The sequence below is a fragment of the Ranitomeya imitator genome, chromosome 4, assembly GCF_032444005.1.
Source record: "Ranitomeya imitator isolate aRanImi1 chromosome 4, aRanImi1.pri, whole genome shotgun sequence".
Taxonomy (NCBI): domain Eukaryota; kingdom Metazoa; phylum Chordata; class Amphibia; order Anura; family Dendrobatidae; genus Ranitomeya; species Ranitomeya imitator.
The window spans coordinates 27,906,873-27,932,938 of NC_091285.1; the positions used below are offsets into that span (position 1 = coordinate 27,906,873).

General features: G+C 42.6%; 1 protein-coding gene across 1 annotated transcript in view; it reads right to left on the minus strand.

Annotated features, from left to right (window-relative positions):
• The window catches only part of CCND2 (cyclin D2), a 691,175-nt gene that overhangs the window by 394,217 nt on the left and 270,892 nt on the right, over positions 1–26,066 (minus strand). The window contains exon 3 of the mRNA XM_069763433.1: positions 24,826–24,873. The gene's annotated coding sequence lies outside the window, so the exon portion shown is untranslated. The remainder of the gene's footprint in view (positions 1–24,825; positions 24,874–26,066) is intronic.

Consider the following 26,066-nt stretch of genomic DNA (forward strand, 5'->3'; position numbering starts at 1 on the left):
CAATTTTGTGTAGACAGCTCCGATGCGGATCTATGAATTTCTACAGTTACAGACTACAAATACACGCTTTGTGTAGTCTGGTCCGCCCCCTGCAATCAGGAGTATTTCATACTAACTGCAGCTTGTTTGCCAATCTACAGAATAAAGCAGACCCATATATTTTAGAGAGCTGTTGGCCAAACGATGGTTTGGGAGACTGTTCCGCTTGGTTTCGGCCAACGCAAATCTAACGTGCATGAGGACCTTAACATCGGACTCTGCATGGTTTACCACAAGCACAATTAGTTTGTGGTTATAGCTGAAATATTTTTGGGGGGTTATGCTTTGCCTTTTTGATGACCTTTACATATATTATACATATTCCCCAACATTTTGACATCCTGCATTGGTCATGACTGAACAGCGCCACCAAGTGGCCAGATGATCATGAAAAATGTACAGTCCAAGTCATATATTAAAGGGAACCTGTCACCTGAATTTGGCGGGACTGGTTTTGGGTCATATGGGCGGAGTTTTCGGGTGTTTGATTCACCCTTTCCTTACCCAAAACCAGTCCCGCCAAATTCAGGTGACAGAGTCCCTTTAAATGTATTGCTATCAGCCAAGCAAAATTTATAAAAGGAATTACCGGAGACAAGAAAAAAAAAAACCTGGCTGTATTTTTTTTTTTCTAAAAAGGAATGCCACACACAGGTTGTCTACGAATATAAGCTGAAATACCAGACACAACCCATGCGCAGGTATGGCGCTGTTTTTAGAACAAAGCACCCATTTTTTTTCAATCCCCTGATAACTGCTTTAATCCTAATATTTTGACAAATATTCAGGATCACATAGTTATTCTTGTGATTGTGTCTCCGTGCCTCGGAGCAAACACTTGCCCCATACACGTCCAGTGTGCATAGTTTCTCACATGAATGACTTGTTAGGTATGCTAACACTATGAGGCAGTGGAAAGTAATCTTGAATGAACTTATCCCAGGCTTGCCTTCAGCTTGGGCTATTTCTGTGTGCGCTAACAAGCAGTGGCTCTTCCTCCGGGTCATATATTATCTTCTGAGGAATTCTGGAGTCAAACAATGTTCATCATGCAATGGCATTATGAAAATGATTATAATTGTGTACCTGCAGCCATAATGGAGCCTATGGTGGGAAGGGAACACAAGCAAAGCCCCAATGGAATGATAATAAACATGACACAAAGACCACCTGACTCGTATTGTGTAGGTCCCTCCTGTGCCACAAAAACATCTCTGGCATGGACCCCACAAGATCTTGGAAAGCGTCTGGTGGTATCTGGCTACGAGATGTTACCAACAGGTCCTTTAGGTCCCGAAATTTGTGAGTCTTCGTGCTCTAGTTCTTACAGATTTTCGACCGGATCGAGATCTGGAGAACTTTGGACTCTGACATGTTCCTCAAAACATTCCTGGACACTTTTTGCTCTTTGGAAGGGGCATTATCCTGCTAAGAGAGGGCACTGTCATTAGGGAATACTACTGCCATCAATTGGGGTAATATTTACCCCAATTGATAGCTCGTAGCTGTCACATCCACATGATTTCAGGACAAAAGCTTTCTCGGTGGAACATTATCCATGTATCACAATGGCTCAGCCGGCTTCCTGGTTTCAGCCTTTTTTGGATAAGTGACGCACCCACACATGATGTAAAAAATGCATAACTTATTAGATCAGGGCATCTTCCTTTAATTGCACGGTCCATTTCTGATGTTAAGCTGCTTCTCCTAAAGAACGTTAATGGAGGTGGAATACGGACATTGAAGTCCAATCTCCCAGTCCCACCTTGGATGATCCTCATTCTTTCTGGGAATGTAACCATGACCTCATCGGGGTTGGCCACTTCGAGCAGGACTTTCATAAACCCCATTGCAATTCTACCTTGGACAGCCCAAACTGAGATGGACTGGTCTTGAGGAATTAGGACAGTGCTATCAAATCATTGTGGTGGTTGACAATGGTCAATATAGGAGCTCTGACTAGTTTGTGGCTACGTGACCCCTATGGAGCAAAGTTTCAGTCATCATAGCCAACAATATGTGCTACAGTAGCCCTTCTGCGAGATTGGACTAGATACCCAAGCCTTTACTCCCAACACACATCAATTACTTTGTCGCCATTTCACCTAAAATGCTTACTTGGTCCACTTTGAAAAGAACTAACAAGAGAAGAGTGGATCGATTCACAGGACTCTTGTCCAGCTACTGTAGTTGGGAGGCTGGAAAATCTCTTACATTTTGGTGTTCCCAGGGTGACTTTTGATTCATCACGACTGGCTAGACATCGTGCCAGCCCTGGTAAACCAAAGGTCACTCTGAGAACACCAAGGCTGAGGAAGCCAGAAGGTAAAAGATTCACGTGTCTCCCATCTAGCTGCCAGGTAACACTGGACGCTGGACTGGAGTTACGCAAATCAATCAGCTCATCTCTAGTAAAAACCATTGCATACTGGAGAGACCCCAAAAAAGCGGCCATTTTGAATTTATTCTGACCCAGTCATCTAGCCACCACAATTTTGCCCTTGTCTGATCCTTTACTGTTACACATTTTTCTTGCTCCCAACACATCAGCTGCCTGTACGTAACTACACTTCTAAATACTTTTTGATAGCACATTGTACTGGAATGAATGACTTCCACGAGCTATAGAGAATAGAAGAGCATAAACTACAAAAAACTGCAGCAACTTTGACAGCAATAGTTATGTATCAGCATTTATTAATTTTGTGGTGTCCTCTGCAATTACAGCTGTAATAAAACCGATATAAGTTCATTGTGAACGAGCCAAATAAAAACTCAATTTCAGCCCAATAAGCCCACAGAGCTAAAGACCTTGATCTTATTATAGTGATTTATGAATAAAAGTCTTTAACATTAATGAGATTTCTGAATCAAAGAAAAAAAAAATTACTAGAATCACAATCACTCTACAAGTAATAGTCAGGGACTAATGAAAAATAATAATGTGGATTTAAACCTTTAAATTAGGGCATCTATCGGATTGACATCTGAACTTCCTGGGCGATCCCCTCCGGGGTGGTACCCTTTTTTGACCACTTGGAAGGGATGAATAAATTGCTGTTCACGCAAGAATTATTAACACTTTGGTACCCCCCTTCCTCATAAAGGGGTGTCTATTTTATTACTAGGATGTGCCATCACTTTATGACTGTAAGGAGCCGACATCTGGGAACCCAGTGATCAAGGATGAAGAGGCCACAGTACTACTCTAGTTTTCCATGCCCAGGGTGACTCCTGGCCACCAGATTGAGAACAGAGTGCAGGGAACCTTATCAGACACCATTCACTTGAATGGGGTTGTTCTGCATGGGCAACGGATAGGAACTGATGAGCAGAGAAAAACTTAATAGGATTTTGTGCAAGAGCCATACTGCAACCATTACATCCTCAGGATCCGAGCAGTTTATAGAGGTTGGACCACCACCAATCATAAGGTGAAGCGATATGCTAGTAACATGATTAGGGTAGTTTACGTCCCGCCTCCATCCACATCTCTCTCTAAAAAAAATTACACTTTTGGGTGGGATATACAGAAACCCCATGCTCCTATTGGCCAAGCTGTCTCTAGAAAGTCCGAGACAGTTGTCAACTATTTCGAGATAAGTTGCTAATTTGCAACATGGAAACACCCCTTTAACTGAAGTGTCCCAAAAATGTCTGCTCCTTTAACTCTCTCTAATCATGTTCATCATTTGTCGCGTATGGGTGCTGTTCTATACTTGACACCACCAGCCTATAATTGTAACGACAGGCAAAAATGCCAATTAAAAGAGCGTAACCCCTTTAGATGCCAAGGGCTAAAGTGACCGTAGCATCAAAGTGGTTGAAAGGGGAGGAGATTTTTTTTCTATTTTTTTTTCTTTAACCTAGTAAAAACATAAAATAAACTCTATAAATTTGGTATCGCCGAATTCGCACTGACCGCCAGAATAAAGTTACCGGGTCATTCTTATTGCACCATAAAAAACATTACAAATAAAACCTGGTCGAAATCATATCCCAAGCCCACAGAAATTTTTTTTTTTTCGTTTTTTTCACTATATTATATTGCAAATTTAATAGTGACACTCAAAACTGCAAGTCCCCAAAAAAAGCCTATATGGCACCAAAAAAAAATTATGCCTTGAGAGGTTGTGATGGAAAAACGAAAAGTAATAAAAAAAATAACAAAAACAAACGGCCGAAGAAATAAGGGGTTAATCAATAGACAACAATCAAATGCACAACTCAATGACAAAACGGTAGCTGAAAATGTGATGAAATGTGGAGGTATTTCACTTTTCACCTTTTCTTTTTTTTTGTACTCGAATTATCCCTTTGAAAATGTGAACAAACTCTGCTTGACAACACAAAGGAATTTTCCCATGGATCAACTAAAAGCTGACTCACATGAAGACTTGCCCAAAGTGGTCATGCCCTGTAAGCAAATAATACAGGCAGAAGGAACACTGTACTTGGACTATTAGCAGTTTTGGAATTCCACAGACCCAACCTTAAAGGTGGCGGCTTATTGGATAAGACCAAGGTCCACTACCGGGGGGTCTGACCAATCGGCTCCTCTATTTGCTCCTGTGGCACATCTATGTCTTAGTGAGCGCTGTCCCAGCATGTTGTACAGACACTTCCTGTACAGCGCACTAATCACACAATGTCATTCAGGACTGTTTGCTCAGGCAGGTAGCAGAGCTGCGGTGCAACATCTCCACTCAAAGTCCACACAAATGCAAGCCAAATATATAAAATCTTCTATATAACTGCTGCATTTTCTTGCATGTGACCTTGTGATACCTAACGTAATCAGATCAAAAAAGGACCAGAAAAATATTTAGTGAAATCGCTAATTTAAAAAAAATCCTCGACTTGCCCCGATTCGGCTGCTTTTTTCCTTTTTGTGCTGCGTCGCTCCATTGCAGAGATATTCACGTTTTACTTTTGGATCAAAGCATGGGAAATCTCTGCGTGCTGCCCAACTGGGCGTTTCTTCAGAGTCTTCTCTGGGGGCGTGTGTACTTTATCCCCTCCCTCCCAGTCTCTGCCAATCACAGCTCAGCAGTTGATGTATCAGTTTCAGATGCTGACGAGAATTCCCTCTTTTCCTTCTTGGAAAAATGGTAGGTAGGATAGTAGACCCAAAACCTAAGGTGGTCCAAAAACTGATTAACAGTAACCGAACCAATCAAAAGGAAAGTAAAGGAAGGAAGTTCCAGCTCCTATAGTTCTGAAAGAAAGCACTCTTAAAAACGGTGGACTCCAAGTAACAGAGCATGATATTCGAACAGTTTTATCTTCTTGTGGGGCTCAGGGCAGCAAAATGAGTCTTTTTTACGGGTTTTATATGCAATTATGTGTTTTAAAAAGTACATAAAGGACTGTACAATGGAACAGTAGGCGAAACGGAAGGGGTTAACACTTGGATGTTATATATCTAGATTGATCGTGGTGATTGTCACACGCGGGCGGTGATATAATACCGTCACACACTGCACTTTACCCAGGACCAACAATTTACAGGAGCAATCAGGCTCTTTTATAGTGGGGAACATCTGCTGCTATAAACATATAGTGGGCTTTTCACAACTGAAACTGCTTAAAGGGCAACTCCACTTTCAATAAAAAAATTTTTAGAAAATTTCCCATTTTTTCTTCTCCATTCAGTGGGCAACTGTTTCTCATTGGAGTCCTATATGTAGAGGTAATCTAGCACCATAAGAGATTTTTAAGATGCCCATACACCTTGGATGGCTGTGGACCCTTAGCTATTCCTTCATCCCACCCATCCATAGCTTGGCTCGACCGCCATGAGTAAGTCTCAAAAGACTCCTGACACCCCTGTATAGATGATTGCCACATGCTGGTGGGTTCATCTAATGTGCATGGCCAACCTTTAGACCACCGGACTGTCAGATTCCGTGTCAAAACCAGCAAAATTCTACTTCATTTTTTTAAATTGTTTTGATTTACAACAAATTTTCTTCATCAAAGTTTGAGGCTGCAGATGTAAAAAAAATAAAGTCATGCATTTCTTTTAATAAAGCTTTTACTGAAACACAAATTTAAATTTTTTACTGAAAAACTATTTAATCCCTACTAAATAATGGACTTTTGAGTCCAGTGGGCAGTCCTACAGGCAAATCTTTTCTCTGGGCAGTCCTACAGGCAACTCCACCCTCTGGGCAGTCCTACAGGCAACTCCGCCCACTGGGCAGTCCAATAGACAACTCCGCCCACTGCACAGTCCTACAGGCAACTCCGCCCACTGGGCAGTCCCACAGGCAACTCCGCCCACTGGGCAGTCCAATAGGCAACTCCGCCCACTGGGCAGTCCAATAGACAACTCCGCCCACTGCACAGTCCTACAGGCAACTCCGCCCACTGGGCAGTCCAATAGACAACTCCGCCCACTGCACAGTCCTACAGGCAACTCCGCCTTCTGGGCAGTCCCACAGGCAACTCCGCCCACTGGGCAGTCCTAAAAGCAACTCCGCCTTCAGGGCAGTCCTATAGGCAACTCCTCCCTCTGGGCAGTCCTATAGGCAATGCCACCCAGTGGGCAGTCCTACAGGCAACTCCGCCCTCTGGGCAGTCCTACAGGGAACTGCTCCCTCTGGGCAGTCCTATAGGCAACTCCACCCACTGGGCAGTCCTATAGACAATGCCACCCACTGGGCAGTCCTATAGACAATGCCACCCACTGGGCAGTCCTATAGACAATGCCACCCACTAGGCAGTACTATAGGCAACTCCACCCACTGGACTGTCCTATAGGCAACTCCACCCACTGAACTGGAATAAATGATAAGCAATGATGAATATTTCCCATCAAAACTATATATTAATCCACACAGCTCCTTCTAGTCTGTAGGTAGGAGGACACCGTGTTCAATTTAAAGGGCTCCCTTTAAAGGGATGATCTTATCAAACCCAACCCTTTTTAGTCTGAAGAACAGCCAGATATTTCCCTTATGGCAGATACATGGGCGTAATCTTACATGGGGGTAATACAAAAAAATATATGTCACCAGATTCATAGAAGGGGACCCCCTGCCTTTACAATTTGCCAGCTGGGATTATACAAAAATTTTAAGATAGTCAAAGGGGCAGGGTTTATGAAAACGCTACCAAAAAGTGGGTGTTCCTTTACCAAATGGAGCATTCCCTGATGTGACATGGGGCGGAATCTAAACATCCCTTAGTATTCCTCAAGGATGGACATCTAATTCTTCTAATTCATGATAACGGACTTCCAAGTCTAGTAGGCAGTCTTATAGTCAACTCCGTCCACTGGGCAGTCCTACAGGCGACTCCGCCCACTGGACTCATAATTCTCCCAATGTGGAGGGATGTCAATGAATAAATGCTAAGCAACAATGAATATTCTCTACCAAAACTCTATATCAATCGGCTCAGCTCCTTCTAGTCTGTAGGTAGGAGGACACTGTGCTCGACATAACAGGCTCCCTTTAAAGGGATGATCTTATCAGACCCAACCCTTATTATTATGGCGAACAGCCGGATATTTCCCTTCCGGCAGAATTCTAATCTTACGTGACAATAATACAAATGAATATCCGTCCCCAGTCTCCTGGAAGGGGGCACCCCCTCTACAATTTGCCAGCTGTCCAAAAATTTTTAACAGATTTTGACAGATGTAGTCCATCCCATGTTAAAGGGGCAGGGTTTTGTAAACTCTGCCCAAAATTGGGTGTCACCTTCTAGATCTGAGGGTGGGATTTAAACATCCTTTAGGTGCGTGACCTAAATATGGTCTAGCGGGGGCATACCGGTATTCCTCACGTGACAACCCCTTTAATGCTAGTCCTTAAAGCACTTTCTATGGACATAATGTATGTCTTGATCCCACTATTTTGTAAGAGAAATCAATGGAGAAAAAAAGTAATAGAGTAGAAAAGAAGTAATAAAGTCGAGGATGTCCTACTGCAGGTCCGCGCTCATGCGCCGTCTCTTTAAGGCCGGGTCACGGACCGCATGCAGCAGATACAGATCACACTGTATGAAAATCCAATACACTGGGATCCTAATTCTTTTGCTCAGTGTTTTACTTGTTGTGAGCCGAGCTCCTAGGTTACTGCCTGTGTAGGCAGATTATGATGTAACAGACATACCATGGGAAACTTATTTGGCTCGATAAACCTGGAATGTCACGAAGAATTTACAGTGGAAGGCTCAGGTCTCACAAATCCCCCCCAACCCCTACACATTTATAAAATCCCCCCAATTTGGCCCCTACAGCGTCCATTTACACAAGGAAGTCTGGAGGCTGAGCTCTCCACAAAAAAAGAATAGGGTACATTATTAATGGGGAGAAAATCTCTTAAAGGGACGGTACACCGGATAAAAAGAAATCTGTCCTGCTTCTCGTCTGTTCAGTAGAAGAATAGAAACACTCACTTTCTGTTCGTGGCGTCGAGAGAAGGTTTATAGTTAATTTGAAGCCAGTAGGGGCTGCTGTTAAGTCACTTTCTGATGAGCTTAGCTTAAAGGGAATGTGTCATCAGAAAAAAGATTATTGTTCAAATCAGGTTTTTATGGTAAATGTATTTTTAAAAAATATTTGACTTTTTTTTTTTAATTTTCCAAATCACTATCTATATAAAACAAAATCAGAAATATTGCATTTTTTAAAATTCGACAATACGTCTTATACTAGAATAATATTTCCTGTTCTGTACAGATGACTTTTCAGCAGATTCATTATCGTCACAGACAAGGTTACAATTAAAAGGTAACACCTCTATATAAAGTAGATTACACAGGAACCACCATTCACAATAGGTGATGTCACAGCTCACCTCCTCCTCCTGTACAATGACTGATAACACCTCTATATTAGTACATAACACAAGATCCACCATTCACAATAGGTGATATCACAGCTCACCTCCTCCTCCTGTACAATGACTGATAACACCTCTATATTAGTACATAACACAAGATCCACCATTCACAATAGGTGATATCACAGCTCACCTCCTCCTCCTGTACAATGACTGATAACACCTCTATATGCAGCATATAACACAGGATCCACCATTCACAATAGATGATGTCACAGCTCACCTCCTCCTCCTCCTGTACAATGACTGATAACAACTCTATCTACAGTAGATAACACAGGATCCACAATTCAAAATAAGTGATGTCACAGCTCACCTCCTCCTCCTGTACAATGACTGATAACATCTCTATATACAGTAGATAACACAGGATCCACCATTCACAATATGTGATGTCACAGCTCACCTTCTCCTCCTGTACAATGACTGATAACATCTCTATATACAGTAGATAACACAGGATCCACCATTCACAATAGGTGATGTCACAGCTCACCTCCTCCTCCTGTACAATGACTGATAACACCTCTATATTCAGTAGACAACACAGGATCCATCATTCACAATAGGTGATGTCACAGCTCACCTCCTCCTCCTGTACAATGACTGATAACACCTCGATATACAGTAGATAACACAGGATCCGCTATTCACAATAGGTGATGTCACAGCTCAGCTCCTCCTCCTGTACAATGACTGATAACACCTCTATATACAGTAGATAACACAGGATCCACCATTCACAATAGGTGATGTCACAGCTCACCTCCTCCTCCTGTACAATGACTGATAACACCTCTATATACAGTAGATAACACAGGATCCACCATTCACAATAGGTGATGTCACAGCTCACCTCCTCCTCCTGTACAATGACTGATAACACCTCTATATACAGTAGATAACACAGGATCCACCATTCACAATAGGTGATGTCACAGCTCACCTCCTCCTCCTGTACAATGACTGATAACACCTCTATATACAGTAGATAACACAGGATCCACCATTCACAATAGGTGATATCACAGCTCACCTCCTCCTCTTGTACAATGACTGATAATAGCTCTATATACAGTAGATAACACAGGATCCACCATTCACAATAGGTGATGTCACAGCTCACCTCCTCCTCCTGTACAATGACTGATATCACCTCTATATACAGTAGATAACACAGGATCCGCCATTCACAATAGGTGATGTCACAGCTCACCTCCTCCTCCTGTACAATGACTGATAACACCTCTATATACAGTAGATAACACAGGATCCACCATTCACAATAAGTGATGTCACAGCTCACCTCCTCCTCCTGTGCAATGACTGATAACACCTCTATATACAGTATATAACACAGGATCACAGGATTATTGAAGAATCTGAATGATAGTAATAAGCCTCTTCCTTCAGGTGACTAGTGGGGTCTAAGCACTCATACCTCCACTGATCACAACTTCTGACATATCAAATCCATTACGCAACTACAAATGACCCTTTAAAGGGACACTGACCCTAAAAAATGTTCTAAATAGGTGAAAACATCAATCTTGTTGTATTTGCAGTTGAAGAACAATGGGAGAAGATTTCCAATCAGCCAGCTGTCTCCCAGATAGAGTTTGGTCTAATCTGAGCCACTGACATTCTTTGGGGTCCGGATGCTGGGACTGAGAATGGAGGGTCCAAAGTTCCCTGAGTGAAAATAGTAGTAGTGAGCACCACATCTACTGTATTAGTGATCAGAATAATGATCACACATGCTCATCATCACTCCATTCACACAGGAGAACTTTATAATTTCCATTCTTGTAAATGATGGCTGTCCCTGCAGTCAGATCTCCAGCCACTAAACTGGGTGTCAAAAGAGGTGGTATTTAGGCAAATATGCTTCAAAATAGAGCATTTTGGGGTAGATTGAGGTAGGTCTTAGAAAAAAACCTACAACTTGCCACAAATATGTTTTTTTTGCCTAATGTTAATGCCCCTGTTCTCCTGAATCCAGCAATGTTTTTCTTTTGTTCCTGCGCCTTTCCATACCCAAGATACGACCTCTTCTTCTCTGTATAGAAATATTGTCTTATTAGTCAAGAACACACCCACAGAAGACATTAGGGCCACACCCACTTTGCTAACACAACTTGATTTACATACAGAGAAGAAAAGGCCGTATCTCAAGAACGGAGAGGAGCAGGAAGAAAAGAAAAACAATGTCGGGTTCAGGAAAACAGCGGCATTTAGAACAGGTTAAACAATTACAAATTTATTAAGAGTGACGGATCCCCTTTAAATGTAATTTAAATGATTTTGTATGGATATTTTCTTCTAAATACAGATTGTAAGTTGTTTGACAATTTCAATGGCATTAAGTTGTAATGTCGGACACAACATATAGACAGGTGTGGCCCATTTTTTGGGAAAAAAAATAAAAGTACATATTTTTATATGCCTATTTTAAAATGTGTTGCAAATAGAGACTCAAGTGTTGCTATGTACAATGATACCTGGAGTGTCCAAAATGTGATATGACACAGCAGAAAGGGAGGGGAACTAATTAATCCAATAAATGGCCACCCACTGAGGTTAAAGAAGAAAAAAAAACAGTTTCTGAACTTTTTGGACTCATCCAAGGTCATTCAGAAACTGATGAATACCTACTCTACCCAACACCCACACCGACCCATGTCCTGGAGCTATAACAAGCTGAACTCTTCTCGCACCCTATAAGTCATGACATTTCATATCCCGACGCTGACTGGAGTGTTATGTTAATATGCTGTATATTATATTACTGTATTGTTAATGCTAATCCTATTTAACAATGTACATGAACAGTAGTTAATAACAGCAGCAGGTTTCTAGAGAAACAATTTTTTGGACAAACTTGAAACATTTTCCGAGACAGGCTTTTGTGGGGCTGACGTGATGAGGTCCCACTGACCTGAGCCGTGGGTGTGTTAAAAAATGTTTGTAGTGAATCCAATAAAATTGGGGTCACCTGCTACTCGGTGAGCAGCAACGCTCTCATTGTTTTTTGTTTTGTGAAGAATGAAGCAGGTTTGATGATAATAAATATTACTCTTGAAATAAAGTATTTATAATTATACCGCAGCTATTTCAAATCCATTGTCATGTAATAATGCGGACTCGTTCATGTATACAATGCGCTGGGATTAAAGGAGAACTACCGAAACCATTGGGCGAAGGTCGATGTGCTACACAATGAAGACTACGGAGAATTTCTTTTGTTTAGTGTTAATTGAATCTCTAGTGGATATATATTCTATATATTTTGGAGATCAGAGATCACTGGGACATCACTTCCAGGTTGATTAAGTTGTCCAAGATGAGGAAAATATGATGGTCTACTTCCAGAAGAAGAAAGATGACATAACATAGTTCATGATCGGTTGGACAAATGTTGGTTCCTAAAAAATGGCCCGTGAAACCAAGTTCACCCATGAAATGTTGGTTCCCAAACAATGGCCCATGTAACCAAGTCCACCCATGAAATTTTGGTTCTCAAAAAATGGCCCGTGTAACCAAGTCCACCTATGAAATGTTGGTTCCCAAAAAATGGCCCGTGTAACCATATGTCTACCGATGAAATGTTGGATCTCAAACAATGGTCCATGTAACCAAGTCCACCCATGAGATGTTGATTCCCCAAAAATGGCCCACGTAACCAAGTCCTCCGATGAAATGAGGGTTCTTAAACAATGGCCCATGTAACCTTGTCCGTCGATGAAAGAAAATAATAAAATTATATCAAAATACAGTTTCAATGTGAACTGGGTTGATCGAAAGCCGATTGACTAGCTATATCGTTGAAGGGACATTTCGTGTTGTCATATGAAACCATTATAAACCACCATAATCTACAAATTTTCAAGATCCCTCAAGCTGGCCATACACATGAGCATTCGACTCTACAGGAGAGAGAGAGGACCCCGCTGACCATAAGAGCTTACACTCTACAGGAGAGAGAGGACCCCACTGACCATAAGAGCTTACACTCTACATAAGAGTCTTACCCAGTGAATCTTGAGATGGAGAACGACTCTACTGTGCAAACTGTGTTCCGCTGGGAGCTGCTCATCTGTGATGGCCCCAGTACTGACACTACGGTACAAGGTATGATAATCTGCTAGATGTCAAAGCTGCAGGGCATTATGGAGAAGCCTGCGTGGCCAAGCAAACTATGAAAGGTTACTCAAAGGGTTCAAATTTATGTGAAACTGGAAATTTGGCTGGAACTTGACCCTACATAGATCGATCTTCTTATCTCTAGTTGTCACCATTGGACAACCCTTTAGATTTAGCCATCAGAAGCTAATTTGCGAAGGGTTGACCAGTTTACATTATTTTTCAATCGAGCTATAGTTTCCTGCTGGATGAGTGGCGCTGCCAGAGGTCAAACCCCGACAGATCACAAGGTGGTGGCTTCGATGACTATAGATAAAAAGGCAAAAGAACAAGTTCATAGAGCTGCCACTTCTTTACTTCAAGGACTCAACAAAAGAGGACTCATTCTAAGAAATTTATTTTATAAGGAGTAACCATCATCGAAAATTATGGAATCACATGCTAAGAAATTTTTCTACTACGGGAAGTTCTCCTTTAGGTAAAAGCATTGTTCAGGAGACTTGAACTTTTGGAACTCTGGAAGAGGAAGTCCAGAGGAGCAAGTGTTTTTTCACCTGCCCCAAGAACAGCAGGTGTGGGCAACACATGCTACAAGGATCATCTGATCAACAGACACAGGGAGACCTATTACTGATTAAGCCAGTCAGCTGGTTGTCCAACCTCTGTCCTTGCCCAGGGTATCAACATCACAGGCGAGCCGCCTTCCTTCATAGAGACTTAAAAGTACAGTAGCTATCTTAACTTCCCGGCTTATCACTCCCAGCGGCAATAACTGAACTATTCAAAGCAGCAAGGACAGAGCAGAGGCAGAACAGAGATAATGGACTACAGACATCACAAGAACAGAGCGGGGACATTTGGAGGAGACACCTATAGACGGGCTGAGTTGCAACATTAGTCATGTCCTTATCGCTCGTGGGCACCACGGTGTGTTGTCTTATGCTATTAGTTTAATGGGGAAGTTGGTTATTAACTGGTAAAAACAAATGAGTCACATTTTCCTTAAAGCGCACACATTGCTGACGCATGGACGCAGCAATGACCACTAAGAGACGGCAGAAAATTAAGACAAAATGCACCGGCAAATGGTCCGCGTACCACGTTGGGTTTTGGCTTACGTTGTTGAATCTGTCCCAGGCTATTTCTTGTAGACGTTGTAAGGTTACTGCCAATCATTCAACTTCACCCCTTCTGGCAGTAGGCTGGAGTTTACAAATGCCCACGACATGCAGCGTGCTGCAGTATAGGGCTCAATCTGTCCCCTCTCCTGGGCCTTACACTACTAAATTGCCAGCATGATGCAGAAGACAAAATCAACTTAAAGCTCATTTTGGCGAGACAGTAATTGGTGATGGAACATTCTTCCTGACTATTAAACATTACCCCTGCCTGCAGTGGGCTGGAGTTTACAAATGACCACGAGATGCAGTGTGCTGTTGCAAAGGGCGCAGCCCGTCACCTCTCCTGGGTCTTAATCTTCTAAACTGTCAGCATGATGCTGAAAAGCCAGAGATAGAATCAATCTAATGCCCATTTTGACAATACAGTAATTGGTGAATCACTGTTCTTTCTGATTATTCAACTGTGTTGCTTCCTGCAGTGGGCTGGAATTTACAAAATGCCCACAACATGTAGTGTGCTGCTGCACAGAACTCAGTCTGTCGCCTCTCCTGGGCTTTAGACTTTTAAATTAGCAGAATGACACTGAAGAGCCAAACACAGAATCAACCTAATGCCCAGTTAGATGAGACAGTAATTGGTGACAGAACATTATTCCTGACTATTAAACTTTGCCCCCCATTGCAGTGGGCTGGAGTTTACAAAAGCCCAGAAGATGCAGTGTGCTGCTCCAAAGGGTTCAGTCCGTCACCTCTCCTGTGCCTTAGACTTCAAATCTGTCATCATGATGCTGAAAGGTCACAGACAGAATCAATCTAATGCCCATTTCGACGAGACAGTAATTGGTGAATCACCGTTCATCCTGACTATTCAACTGTGCCGCTTCCTGCAGTGGGCTGGAATTTACAAAATGCCCACAATATGTAGTGTGCTGCTGCATGTCGCCTCTCCAGGGCTTTAGATTTCTAAATTAACACATGACACTGAAGAGCCAAACACAGAATCAACCTAATGCCCACTTAGATGAGACAGTACTTGGGAATGGAACATTATTCCTTAATCTAAAACTTTGCCCCTCCCTGCAGTGGGCTGGAGTTTACAAATGCCCACAAGATGCAGTGTGCTGCTGCAAAGGGTTCAGTCCGTCACCTCTCCTGTGCCTTAGACATCAAATCTGTCATCATGATGCTGAAAAGCCACAGATAGAATCAATCTAATGCCCATTTCGACGAGACAGTAATTGGTGAATCACCGTTCTTTCCAACTGTGTTGCTTCCTGCAGTGGGCTGGAATTTACAAAATGCCCACAACATGTAGTGTGCTGCTGCACAGAACTCTGTCGCCTCTCCTGGGCTTTAGACTTTTAAATTAGCAGAATTACACTGAAGAGCCAAACACAGAATCAACCTAATGCCCAGTTAGATGAGACAGTAATTGGCGACGGAACATTATTCCTGACTATTAAACTTTGCCCCTCCCTGCAGTGGGCTGGAGTTTACAAATGCCCACAAGATGCAGTGTGCTGCTCCAAAGGGTTCAGTCCGTCACCTCTCCTGTGCCTTAGACTTCAAATCTGTCATCATGATGCTGAAAAGTCACAGATAGAATCAATCTAATGCCCATTTCGACGAGACAGTAATTGGTGAATCACCGTTCTTTCCAACTGTGTTGCTTCCTGCAGTGGGCTGAAATTTACTAAAATACCCACAACATGTAGTGTGCTGCTGCACAGAACTCTGTCGCCTCTCCTGGGCTTTAGACTTTTAAATTAGCAGAATGACACTGAAGAGCCAAACACAGAATCAACCTAATGCCCAGTTAGATGAGACAGTAATTGGTGACAGAACATTATTCCTGACTATTAAACTTTGCCCCCCATTGCAGTGGGCTGGAGTTTACAAAAGCCCAGAAGATGCAGTGTGCTGCTCCAAAGGGTTCAGTCCGTCACCTCTCCTGTGCCTTAGACTTCAAATCTGTCATCATGATGCTGAAAGGTCACAGACAGAATCAATCTAATGCCCATTTCGACGAGACAGTAATTGGTGAATCACCGTTCATCCTGACTATTCAACTGTGCCGCTTCCTGCAGTGGGCTGGAATTTACAAAATGCCCACAATATGTAGTGTGCTGCTGCATGTCGCCTCTCCAGGGCTTTAGATTTCTAAATTAACACATGACACTGAAGAGCCAAACACAGAATCAACCTAATGCCCACTTAGATGAGACAGTACTTGGGAATGGAACATTATTCCTTAATCTAAAACTTTGCCCCTCCCTGCAGTGGGCTGGAGTTTACAAATGCCCACAAGATGCAGTGTGCTGCTGCAAAGGGTTCAGTCCGTCACCTCTCCTGTGCCTTAGACATCAAATCTGTCATCATGATGCTGAAAAGCCACAGATAGAATCAATCTAATGCCCATTTCGACGAGACAGTAATTGGTGAATCACCGTTCTTTCCAACTGTGTTGCTTCCTGCAGTGGGCTGGAATTTACAAAATGCCCACAACATGTAGTGTGCTGCTGCACAGAACTCTGTCGCCTCTCCTGGGCTTTAGACTTTTAAATTAGCAGAATTACACTGAAGAGCCAAACACAGAATCAACCTAATGCCCAGTTAGATGAGACAGTAATTGGCGACGGAACATTATTCCTGACTATTAAACTTTGCCCCTCCCTGCAGTGGGCTGGAGTTTACAAATGCCCACAAGATGCAGTGTGCTGCTCCAAAGGGTTCAGTCCGTCACCTCTCCTGTGCCTTAGACTTCAAATCTGTCATCATGATGCTGAAAAGTCACAGATAGAATCAATCTAATGCCCATTTCGACGAGACAGTAATTGGTGAATCACCGTTCTTTCCAACTGTGTTGCTTCCTGCAGTGGGCTGAAATTTACTAAAATACCCACAACATGTAGTGTGCCGTGCTGCTGCACAGAACTCATTCTCTTGCCTCTCCTGTGCCTAAAGCTGGCTATACGCATTACATGGATGTCAGATGAACAATGCTTCAGCTGATCGGTCAGCCGAAAGCCATCTCAGCAGATTCTTTCAAACACAGTAGCTCTTGTTTGGCCGAGCGCTCCTGTGCTCCCTATGAGAAAGCCGCCAACTCAAACATTAGCATGATATTCTATTATAGGAACATCTAAAGAGGCCATAAGGCCCAGCACCGGCAACAAGGTGCCTTGTGCAGCAGCACGCCGCATGACACAGGCAGCAGAATATTCCAGCCTACTGCAGCAAAACTATAACATCTGACAGATATGATCTGGCTCCACCTGCCTATGGGAGGTCTAAGGAAGGAATCATAAGCAGTTACCAGAGCTCCTACTAGGATATATAATGATTCTTGAAAATCAAGATGGAGCATAGAAGGTGAGCTATTTTATTTCAAAAGCTAATAATAGTTGGCATTAGGGGAATAGAAAACATATAATGTGGGGTCTGCCGGTCTGACTTTGTGTTTCTTCTTGAATAAACCTACCACCAGATTTCACAAAATAAATTCCATACATTATTGGACCTGATGAGACTTATATACTTACTTTGAAAATCCATGTCAAACTACCTGTATCGGTTTTCAAACCTGATATTAAAGAGAGAGCATTGTTTCCTGAACTCCAGTCCTCACGGCCCTATAACGTATCATGTTTTTAGCATTGGAATTACTATGAAGGTTTCAGCAATTGCCCCAGGTTCTGTCACCTGTGAAATACTAAGGAAATCCTAAAAAACATGATCTGTTGGAGATGCCGTGACACTGGAGTTAGAGCTTTCAAAATTATAATTTATAATGCACCGTACAGCCATTCTGATTCATATTTTCAAAGTAAGTACACCAGGCTGGTCAGGTCTAATAGATCTATTTAATAATGTATGCGGTTGATACTGTGAAATCTGGTGACATATCTGCTTTAATATATTGCATGTTGCATTGTGTTTAAAAGAAAATTGTCACCGTTCACAAAATGTACGCTACTCCATCTGGAAGCAGCGAAAACTAAGGACCGAGACCCTGATTCTAACACTGGGTCACATGCTGGGCTGCTTGCTGTAGTTTTGATAACACATATCCTCTGCTGCAGCTCAGCTAGTCCTCTCAGTGATGAGCTCCTTTTATGTAGTTCTTCATATTGAGGTCCCGTTATCCCCAACCCCTAGCACTGATTGAAAGCTTTCTGCCTATGCACTGTGCATGCAAAAAGCTGTCAATCAGTGGTGTGCATAGAATTTGTCAGAGCTCAACATCAGGGGCGTACATAGAAATCATGGGGTATCTTAGCAGAAGTCCTGATTTGGCCACCTCACCCCCTCTGTCCTAAAAATCTTTGTGACGGAGTAGGTGGGGTCATGACACATTGGCATAGCCAAAGAAGGGCATAGCTCCCAACTTTTAAAGACAGAGAGGGACATGCATTTTGGTACTTTCAAATAAATGTTGCTCTATTGCAAGTCCTTAGAATCCCACGGACAGAACTCACCGAAGTACCATTCACGACCACAGGAGGGAGCTCGACAACAGAATTCACAACACACAATATGATGATCCACCACAGTCCCACAACACAGAATGATGGCCCTTTACAGACCAACAACACAGAAGGATGGCCCTTCACAGTCCAACAACACAGTATGATGGCCCTTCACAGTCCAACAACACAGTATGATGGCCCTTCACAGTCCAACAACACAGAATGATGGCCCTTCACAGTCCAACAACACAGAATGATGGCCCTTCACAGTCCAACAACACAGTATGATGGCCCTTCACAGGCCAACAACACAGTATGATGACCATCACAGTCCAACAACATAGTATGATGGCCTTCTACGGTCCAACAACACAGTATGATGATCCCCCACAGTCCAACAACACAGCATGATGCTCCCCCACAGTCCAACAACACAGTATGATGATCCCCCACAGTCCAACAACACAGTATGATGATCCCCCACAGTCCAACAACACAGTATGATGGCCCTTCACAGTCCAACAACACAGAATGATGGCCCTTCACAGGCCAACAACACAGAATGATGGCCCTTCACAGTCCAACAACACAGAATGATGGCCCTTCACAGTCCAACAACACAGAATGATGGCCCTTCACAGTCCAACAACACAGAATGATGGCCCTTCACAGGCCAACAACACAGTATGATGACCATCACAGTCCAACAACATAGTATGATGGCCTTCCACGGTCCAACAACACAGTATGATGATCCCCCACAGTCCAACAACACAGCATGATGCTCCCCCACAGTCCAACAACACAGTATGATGATCCCCCACAGTCCAACAACACAGTATGATGATCCCCCACAGTCCAACAACACAGTATGATGATTCCCCCACAGTCCAACAACACAGTATGATGATCCCCCACAGTCCAACAACACAGTATGATGATCCCCCACAGTCCAACTACACAGTATGATAATCCCCCACAGTCCAGCAACACAGTATGATGATCCCCCACAGTACACCAACACAGTATGATGATCCCCCACAGTCCAACAACACAGTATGATAATCCCCCACAGTCCAGCAACACAGTATGATGATCCCCCACAGTACACCAACACAGTATGATGATCCCCCACAGTCTAACAACACAGTATGATGATCCCCCACAGTCCAGCAACACAGTATGATGATCCCCCACAGTCCAACAACACAGTATGATAATCCCCCACAGTCCAGCAACACAGTATGATGATCCCCCACAGTACACCAACACAGTATGATGATCCCCCACAGTCTAACAACACAGTATGATGAGTCCCCACAGTCCAGCAACACAGTATGATGATCCCCCACAGTCCAACAACACAGTATGATAATCCCCCACAGTCCCACAACACAGTATGATGATCCCCCACAGTCCCACAACACAGTATGATGATCCCCCACAGTCCAACAACACAGTATGATGATCCCCCACAGCCAACAACACAGTATGATGATCCCCCACAGGCAACAACAGTATGATGATCCCCCACAGTCCCACAACACAGTATGATGATCCCTCACAGTCCCACAACACAGTATGATGATCCCCCACAGCCAACAACACAGTATGATGATCCCCCACAGCCAACAACAGTATGATGATCCCCCACAGTCCCACAACACAGTATGATGATCCCCCACAGTCCCACAACACAGTATGATGATCCCCCACAGTCCCACAACACAGTATGATGATCCCCCACAGTCCCACAACACAGAATGATGATCCCCCACAGCCAACAACAGTATGATGATCCCCCACAGTCCCACAACACAGTATGATGATCCCCCACAGTCCAAAAACACAGTATGATGATCCCCCACAGCCAACAACACAGTATGATGATCCCCCACAGCCAATAACACAGTATGATGATAACCCACAGTCCAGCAACACAGCATGATGATCCCCCACAATCCCACAACACAGTATGATGATCCCCCACAGTCCCACAACACAGAATGATGGCAGGCACAGTCCTTACACTCCCGGACAGTCCCATAGGTAATGAATGAAGTGGTCCAAGCCTTTCACCTCATGGAAGTACTAGCGAGGCACACACCACTTCTACAGATTAAATCGCTGGTGTATTCTCTATATGTCATATTGAATCCGTAATCCCCACTCAAGAAAACATTCACACTGCAATGTATATTGTTATTTCTGACAGCTTGCGGATGGTGCAGAATGTCAGCAAAGTCAGCTTCTAAAAGGAACATTCTCAGCAAAAAATATCATATACTGGTGTTCCGCCATCCTACGTTTCGTCCATCTAGCTGGCAAATCACTCATTCCATTCCCTATAGGAAGAAACAAAGATTCTGGTTCTTAGGGGGTGGTACTAAAGTAGCTAGCTTCTTTCCTAGGCAATAGTATAGCAGCTGTTTTCTTGCCAATAGAGGGCAGTATTATTGTAATTTGGTTTTTGTACTTAACTGTATTATAGTAGTTTGCTTCTTTCACATAGAGGTCAGTATACTAGTAGCTAGCTTCTTTTCCACAGAGGACAGTAATATTTTAGATAGCTTCTTGCACATACAGGACAGTATTATAGTTGTTTTTAGTATAGTAGCTTATTTCCAGAGGAGAGCAGTGTTATAGTGTAGGTCAGCATACATTATGACAGCTTTATAATAGATACTTGCAGTACTAAAGTAGCTAACTTCTTGCTCACAAAGAGCATTATTATAATAGCTAGCGTCTGAACCTATAACCTAGAGAGGACATCATAGTAGCTAGCTTCTTTCCATTACAGGATTTCATAGTAGCTAGCTTCTTTTCACAGAGGACATCATAGTAGGTAACTTAGTACTTACAGAGGACCTCATAGTAGCTAGCTTCTTGTCTACAAATGGTATAATAGCTAGCTTCTTTCCCTTAGAGGGTATCAAGGTAGCCAGCTTATTGCCAATAGACAACAGTATTAAAGTAGCTTGTTTCTTACAATTAGAAGGGAGTATTACAGGAACTAACTGCTTACTCCGAGAGGCTATCATAGTAGCCATCTTATTTCCACCCAGGGCATCATAGTGGCTAGTTTCTTTCCCAAAAATAGCATCATGGCAGCTAGTTTCATGCCCACAAAGGGTTATGATCATTTATAACTTCTTACCCTTTAGGTTAACATAATAGCAGATACTCTATGGCCCATAGACGGCAAGTTTATAGTACACAGATTCTTGTCTATACAGAGCAGTATTACAGTAAATGGGATGATACTAGTATTATTATACAGTATTACAGCAGACCTATTCTTGTCTCATTACAGAAATGTTAATTATTTTACTATTAAATGTAAATATTTTTTAGGTCTAGGCTACAAATAAAGCCGCTCTCTCTCCCTCTCTCCCAGCAGGAAGTCACAGCACAATGTGAAACACCACTGATCAGCGTCGGCCATGATTACTGGATGGGACAACTTACGGGTAGTCTTTACCTTCTACTCTCAAGTGTCTATATCTAGCGCTTCTCCAATTTTCTTCAACATTTTCTTTACATCAAATAATTGATTAAAGCTGCATAAAACTACAATGTAATTGCAGAGAAAGGAAATCACGGGCACGGTGTAACATGGGGGAAAGGATAATGACTGGAACGCTGCCGTTTCATGCCCTCTGTTAAATCATTTTCCTATGAGAAGCACAATCCTGCTGAGATTCGAGCAATGACTCCATAGATTCACGGCTCTATTTATAGTCATTAGTGGAAACCATTTGGCACAAGTCTCTTAATGATTCATGCAGGAAGTCATAAAAAAAGCAAACATGCTTAATTTTCAAGTCATTTCCCCTGTAAGACAATAGGAGTTTAGAGATTGATGCACAATAATAGCAGTTAACGCTAAACAAAATGGGGAGGGGCGCCAGGAACGACTTCCTTGTTTCCTCCGAAGCGGCAGATCCTTCTCTGTACAGCTGCTTTTATGTATACAAAACTGTACAAGTAGGAAAAAATGTTATTTAACCCTCCATGTGCACGGGATCCTCATATTTACAGAAGAGGTGTAGTAAAGGAAAAAGAGGACAGTATCAGGGATGGGAAGGGGTATGATTGCCCCATCACCATTGTTTATTGGGGCACAATAAATGAAGTCCTCGTACATTGTGCAGTGCACGTGGTTTAATAAGGTCTTCACTCATTACTAATAGCTGTTTTTATATTTTACATTTTATCGAATCCTAACTAGGGTTAGAGTTAGGGATTGATTTCGCGATAGACAGGGCTAGGGATAGACTTTGGACAATTTAGGCGAGGGTTAAGACTTTTTAGGCAAGGGTTAAGACTTTTTGGGTTAGAGTTTGACTTTTTGGGCTAAGGTTAAACATTTTGGGCGATCGTTATACTTTTTGGGCAAGGGTTAAGACTTTTTTTGGCTAGGGTTAGACTTTTTTTGGCTAGGGTTAGACTTTTTGGGCTAGGGATAGACTTTTTGGGCTAGGGATAGACTTTTTTGGCTAGGGTTAGACTTTTTGGGCTAGGGTTAAGATTTTTTGGGTTAGAGTTGGACTTTGTGGGCTAAGGTTAAACATTTTGGGCGATGGTTATACTTTTTGGGCAAGGGTTAAGACTTTTTGGGCGAGGGTTAAGACTTTTTGGGCAAGGGTTAAGACTTTTTGGGCGAGGGTTAGACTTTTTGGGCTAGGGTTAGACTTTCTGGGCGAGGGCTAGACATTTTGGGCTAGGTTTAGATTTTTTGTGCTAGTGTTGGACTTTTTGGGCTAGGTTTAGATTTTTGGGCTAGAGTTACACTTGTGGGCTATGGTTACGGCCAGGGTTAGACTTAGGGCTAGGGTTAGACTTAGGGCCAGGGATCGGGTTACGATTAGGTTTACAGCTTGGGTTAGTTTTAGGGCTAGACTTCAGGTTACAGTAATAAAATTGTTAACTAAAAATAACAATTTTTTTATATTGAAAATTTTAGCAAGAAGCAGAAAAAAATCTAAGAAGTCAAAGCACAAACTATAATTATCTAAGTACGGTATTTTCATTATTTTTTAATATATGTGCTTGGGAGATTAGGGTTGAATATTGAGCTGGTGGAAGGGGCTCAGTGAGTGCTAAAAGTCCACAAATTAGGGGGTGTGGGCAAAATACTTGCTTTGCCAGAGGGCTAGAAACCCATTCTACACCATTGGGGGGGGGGGGTGGTCACAGTGGCATTTTTCCTGGATAAAAAATTCTTAGTGGTGTAAAATTTAGCAGTGAAGGCCATTTTGAATGTGTGTGTGCCACTTTGAACTGTATCGGCGTCAATATTATGCTGATACAGTTGGATCTTACGTTAGCACATGGAGCCATACCACGATTTGCTCTGTAGGCTGCTGTGAGTTTGCAGCCAACATCGGTGTCTCGGCATAATGCAATGCCTGTGCCAGCTCACTTTGTGTTCTGTTGACTTTAATTTTAATTTTTGTTTTTTTGTGGGGCATGGCACATAGTTGACTGACTGGCAGTATCATTTTTTGAAGGCTCACTCTCAAGGTATCATTACTTTTTTATGGGGGCACTACAGAGGCATGAATAGTTTCTAAAGGGGCATTATTTTTATACGAAAGTACTCAGGGGACATTTTGACTGTGTTCGTGGGCTCAACACTAGAATTGTCCTGGCCACTGGCAACCCACACTTTGCCACTGCTATAGAGAGAGACTTTTCTATTGGGCTCTTGGAGAAAGGGTCTAAGTAATGGATGTTGTTATCAAAGAAGGGGATGAAGAATTGGCCCAAGAGTCTTGGAAAGAGAGTGATGTAGGGAGATTCAAACATGGAGCTCATGATGCTCCTTAGAGATCAGTACGGCTTCCGGTGATCATAGACTTGTGGAAAACCCCTTTAAGATGAGATTATGATTCACATGTTTGGAGTATTGTAAAAAATTGCATGAGGGTAAGGAAATGCAAAATGCATAAGGAATGCAAAAAATAACCCAGTAACCTCAATAACCTCCAAAAAGGCTATTCTCAGTTCTTGGTCTCCTTGGAACCCAGCTGTGGCTACCTTTACAACAGAGATCAGTACTGTAGTTCACAGAGAATTTTTTGGTAGTTGTTCTTTCTTATTAAAACGCTTGAAAATTACAGTCTGTAATAACCCCACTAAAATAAAAAAAATAAAAAAACAATAAAAAACAATAGAAACACTCCAGTAACTTACCAACAATAGGAGATGACCCCATTTCTAGTCTGGATATGCTTCAAAGATCTGGAATAGAATATATTATGAACATTTTCAGAAGTACAAAAAGGAAAATAATTTTAAAAAAAGTAACAAAGACACAGTGACAATGACAACTTCTTAAAAATCTACTAAGAACGTAAAAGTAAAGTCCCTTAAATGCTAAAGTTGGCCGAACTTGGCGATATCGGCAGTATTGGTTGACCATCTAATGTGTATGAGGGGTCTCCAAACTATCCCCCAGACACATGATATTGGGGGAAATAAGGATCCAGCATGATGGATTTCCAATGACAGATCCATATTCTCCGGGGAAGATAGGTTGCCGACGAAGGAGTCTGGCAACGTCTCTTTCACAGAAAACAAAGGATCCACACATTGTGCATGGGAACGTCAGGAGAGACTGCTGTCCACTATCTAATGTGTATGGGGGGAATAAGAAACCGTTCACCTAGGTAATGAATATTCAGCAAAAATTGCCAGCAAGGACCCTCCTAGTGCTAGTTTTGACCACTACACTCCTTGTTGAGTAGGTCTTCACACTTGAGTCACAATGGTGACAAGTCTTCAAGGCTCATTCTAGATTTCAGGAACAAGTAAGACCTTTGTCAAAAGTAGATGTTGGAAACGTTCCCCCTGCTCCAGTAGGAAGGGCTTATAAGCCCTGAATGTGACAATCAAAATGTTAGTAGGTATGGCCTGGAATGTTTCAGACTACCCAAGAGGAACAGAAGTGGGGCAAGCATGAGCTGGAACCTTCTCGTCCCCATGGGCCAAAATATTTTAAGAAAGCGTTCATCAAAGCGATGTACATTCACCAAAACAGCCACCAAGGACCCTCCTAGTGCTAGTTTTGACCATCACACTCCTTGTTGAGTAGGTCTTCACACTCGTGCCACAAGGGTGGCATGTCTTGAAGGCTCAGTCTAGATTTCAGGAAAAAGTAAACCTTGGTCAAAAGTAGATGTTGGAAATGTCCCACCTGTTCCAGTAGGAAGGGCTTATATGCCCTGAATGTGACAATCAAAATATTGGTAAGCATGGCCTGGAATGTTTCAGACTACCCATGAAGAATGGAAGTGGGACAACCATGAGCTGGAGACTTCTTGTCCCCATGGATAAATATAGGTTTACTCTATTAAAGGGAACCTGTCACCCCGAAAATCGCGGGTGAGGTAATCCCACCGGCATCAGGGGCTTATCTGCAGCATTCTGTAATG